Genomic DNA, 4,605 nt, shown 5'->3' with positions numbered 1-4,605 from the left:
TGCAGCCGCGTAGGAGCAGGGAGAGACGGACCCAGTTAAAACCACCCAGAGCAGCATCCCTGCTTGACTATTCCAGCCACGGGTCGGCTTGTGCTCTGCTGGGCTCAGTTTTAATGGGTGGGATTTGCTCTGAAATGCCATTTCTGAAGAGCAGAAGTCTGCTGGGGTGTATTTCTGGTTTGATTCCATGAAAAAAAAACAACCTTAAAAGAGGGAGATAAGGGTGTAGCCCCAGGTCACTTTGCCCATGGCTAGAAACTAAAGAAGGTGCTGAGCTGCCTTGGAAACGTCTCCAGTGGAGCAAAGCCAGCACTGCCTCCTGCTCCGGGCTTCTTTCAGGGCTGCATCTGGTTCATGATGATAATGATGATGCCAACATTTCTTTAATTATTATTTTTGCTGACCTTCCCAGTCATTTCCTTTCTCGGAGCTCACGCCTGGGATAATCCCCCTTTTATTACACAGGTCCTGATTGGGAACAAATAGCACTGGCTTTGCCTATCCAATTTCTTATATAATAGCTCCCAGGGATGGAGGGCTGCGCAGGGGAAGAGATGCTTGGTCTTTGGAGTAAGCTCCTTCTGGCAGAAAACTTAAGTCTGACCCTCCATCCTACAAGAAGCCGGTTGGTTCCCCTGAGAGACTCCCCACCGCGCAAGCCCAAGGGACGATGACGCCTTGCATGGCCGTCAGCGTCCTCGGCACAAAGACAGCGCATCCACGCTCGGCAGGGCTGCCCTCCTCTTCCTACGGGCTCCCGGTACCCTCAGAGAGGTCTGGATCAGGCACAGGACGTTCTCCTTTCCTAGCTAAGTCCTCCGCTCTCCCTGGCCGGCTCGCAGCGGGGACTCAGCCCAGAGCAATCAGCTAAATGCTTTATCCCTCTGCAGGCAGTCATGCCAGGAGGGGGGCGGGGGGGGAAGCCTGATGGGATCCTTTTGCTGGCCTGTCACCTTAAAGCCTCTCACCTCTCCCTGTCTTTCATCTGGGTTATAAACTCCTTAGGATGTCATCACGTGCTCCATAAATAACAAATATATAAGCAGGGGCTGCGGAAGGTGCGGCAGAGAGAGAGGAGGGGAGGCAAAACCCCGGGTCCTCCTCTCCTGCCAGCTGCGGGACGGCACCGCTGGAGCCAGGCGGGCAGAGGAGCGGCGCAGGGTCCCCTCTGGTAAGCACCCACCTTTCTGTCGCATCCCGGTGGTCCTAACAGCCTTGGGGACGGCTGGTGGTCCCGAGGCCAGTGCGACTTGCCAGCCCCAGTGTCCCAGGATGGGGGGCGATTGTCCCAGAGGGGAGGGAGGTCGGTGCGTGGAGCTCAGCTTGCCTGCAAAGTGACTTTGGTGGGGGCAAAAGCGTGACTGTCATCACAGCCCCTGTCCCATCGCTACACCGCCAACACGTTCTGTCAAAACCTGGGTGCAGGGGTTCTTCTCGGTGAAACCCGCCGTGTTCGGGGCGTGGGAAGAGCTCGAGCTCTTTTGCACAGAATATTTGGCTTCAAAACTGGGGGAATAACTCCTTACTACCAACTCTTAAAAATTCAAGCTCCAAATGCAGGCAGGCATTCGTAACATAATAAAAAGGTGCTGTTAGGGTGTTACCGTAGACTTGCCTGTTTATTTAATGTGAGCATCCCTCTGGACCATGCGGATGCTTTGATCTCTAGCGCACAAACACAAGTGGGGGAAAAAATTACAGAGGGGGCTTCTGGTGTGCTGCTGCATACGCACAAACGTTTTGGGCTCATCTCAGGCAGGTCTGGTGAGGAGCTACAGCACAAAATGTAGCCTGGGGTATAAGTGACTTGAACGATATACAGGAGGCTGTGTTGGAACATTGGAAGAGAGATGTCTCCAGCCAGGGAGAGAGGATTTTCCTCCTCACACTGGTTCTCACCTATTCTCTGACCTGGGGGGACTTCCCTCACCTCTGTGGGTCGGATGCTGCCCGGGTGGAACTGCAGTGCGGGTACCCCCGTGGGCGTGCAGGGCTCAGGGTCGGCACCAGGGATGGGCTGGGGAGAGCGGCCGGTTCCTCTGCACTCTGCAGGCTGTATGTGTCATCCCCGCAGAAGACTTTTGCATCTGCAGGCACCTGAGAAGCAAAGCAAAAAGTTCATTTCCAGAAAACAAACACAGATATATCAGCCCTCCAGCTGTATAACCTGTGTTGCCAGGAATAAAGCGCTGGAGGGGGAAAAAATACAAGGAAAACAAGCTAAGGAGCAGCCTTTCCCCACCACTGACTGGTGCTCCAGGATGTTGCTGGTTGGGCTTTCAGGAAATTTCTAAAAATAGCTGGAGGGGTCTGAATCACCTTTCCCAGTCATCTCTAACGGTAACTGAGCAGCCACCAGCAGCAAGAGGTCTTCAACCCTCTCTGAGCTCTGTGGATGTCCCTGTAGAATCACAGAATGGTTTAGGTTGGACGGGACCTTGAAGATCATCTTGTTCCACCCCCCTGCCCTGGGCAGGGACACCTCCCACCAGCCCAGGTTGCTCCAAGCCCCGTTCAACCTGGCCTTGAACACCTCCAGGGATGGGGCAGCCACAGCTTCTCGGGGCGAGAGACTTTCCAGTATTCTGTTCTTTACAGCCCTTATATGATCTGGAACAAAGACCTGCTTTTGCACAGTGACCTGGCAAACAGTGGCTATTGGTGAGCAAACCTCCTGCTCCCAAATTCCCAAGGGCAGCTGGAACACCAGACTCAGCCTGGCCGCTCTGCCCAGCCGTCCCTGCACAGCCCTCCCCGCGCCTGATCCAGCAGCACCCCAAGAACCTGCCCCAGGTTCTCAGCACCACCCAGGATCGAACCACCGTTGCATTTTCCGGGTGCCCAGAGACTACGCTCTTGCCTGCTCTGGGATTTATCCAGGTGGATGAGCCCCTAATCCAATTAGCAGGATGAGGAGTTCCAGAAGATTTCATAATAAGCTCTACAAATATTACAACCCCCCAGAACCCCTCTTTCCCCTCCAGCTCAGCCACCCCTTTACTCCCCCCCTACACAGTTCTCGGGAACATGAACCACCAGTTCCCATCAGCATTTCAGTTAGTCCTTGTGCTCACCCCCGGTGATTAGAACCAGCGTTGGGGATGCTAAATAATTCCCCAGCCAAAGAAACCCCCTCTCCTTGATGGACCCGATCTCTAAGATACACATCCACTGCCAAACGAGCAATTAGTTGAAAATAAATCACGACGACACCCCGTCTCACCCCGCACTGGATAAAACAGGCATTTCAAGCGCCCAGCCCTCGGCATTTCAGGATGGAAAATTCCCAGCTTGCGCCGGTTCTGCCCTGCGCAGTGTTTGTGCTGGTAATGCTTTTGTTTCTATAAATCCTATTAGCTGGAGGCGAGCCTATAATTAGCAGGGAAAGCCGGCACCTCTCAAACAATAATCAAAAATGACCTGGCTTCCCACTGGCTTTGCTGCAAATTGCTTGAATATCGGGCAGAGCGGGGACAGACAGATGGACGACTTGAGGAGCTCTTCCCCCCATCTCTGCCTGCGGGATGCGTGCGCTTAGCAAAGTTTTTCGCTCAGTTTGTAGTTCTCTCTGGATTTATTAACTGGGTTTGCTGGCACATGAAACAGGAGGTGGATTGAAGTCACCGGCTCTGATCCAGGTCGAGGGATTTGGCCGGGGTGTGTGGGATGGGTGCTTCCGGACGAGCTCGGGGGCCGATGACCCTCCCGGGGCAATCAAGGGCTCTGGGGTCCCGCGTTGCAGGTGGCACGTCCTGGGGTGAGCTGCGCCTGGTGGGATCACGTTGCCCAAAACTCCCAGGACAGGAGGCAAAGCCTGGGGGCACCTCACCCAGGCGGGATGCTCGAGGCTTGTGGCAGCAGGAACCCGTTCCTCCTGCCCCTGACCCATCCCAGCTACGTCTGTGAGCACGGACATGGCCTAAGAGCCCACCAGGGGCTAAGCTGTGTCACTGAGCGAGCCGGAAAAGGGATTAAATCCCGGTAGCTCCGGCTGTCTCCGGGAGGCGGCTCTGGCTGCCTGACGTGTCCATGCCGGGGCACCGCGGCGTGCGTACGGTGGGCCCAGCACTGACTCACGTAAAACCACGCAGCACCGCACGGAGCTTTCACCCAGAGATGCTTATTTGGCAGCCTCTCTGCTTCCCACAGCCCCATCCCACCCTGCCTGTCCCCAGGGCAGGGGCTGGCCTTGCCCCCGGGGCTCTCCTGCCCCTCCTCCCGCCCGGCTTTACTGTGTCGGGAGATGCGGGGCAGGATGCCGGGGGGGATGCTCAGCTCCACGCCTGCTCACCCCGGCTCCAGCTCTAACAGCCCTCTCCCTTGCTCTGTCTCACTGCCTGGATGCTGGAAACCGGTCACCGGGCTTTTGTCCCCCGCGTCCCTGGGGCCACGAGTTTGCTACAGCCCACGGCTTGGTGCCAGGCTCCTGCCCTGGCCCCAGCTCTCTGCGACAGCAGACGGGCGATGGGGTCACTGTGGGCGGGTATTTGCTGTGTATATATATATACACACACCTGTGTATAGGAAAAGAGTGGCAAGCAGCCTAATCCTGTGCGCCATCAACAGGTATTTTCGGCGGCTGAGAGCGCCGGAGGAGATTGGCTG

This window comes from Charadrius vociferus, unplaced genomic scaffold (genome assembly GCF_000708025.1).
Source record: "Charadrius vociferus isolate BGI_N301 unplaced genomic scaffold, ASM70802v2 scaffold773, whole genome shotgun sequence".
Lineage (NCBI taxonomy): Eukaryota > Metazoa > Chordata > Aves > Charadriiformes > Charadriidae > Charadrius > Charadrius vociferus.
This window is presented reverse-complemented; position numbering follows the sequence as displayed.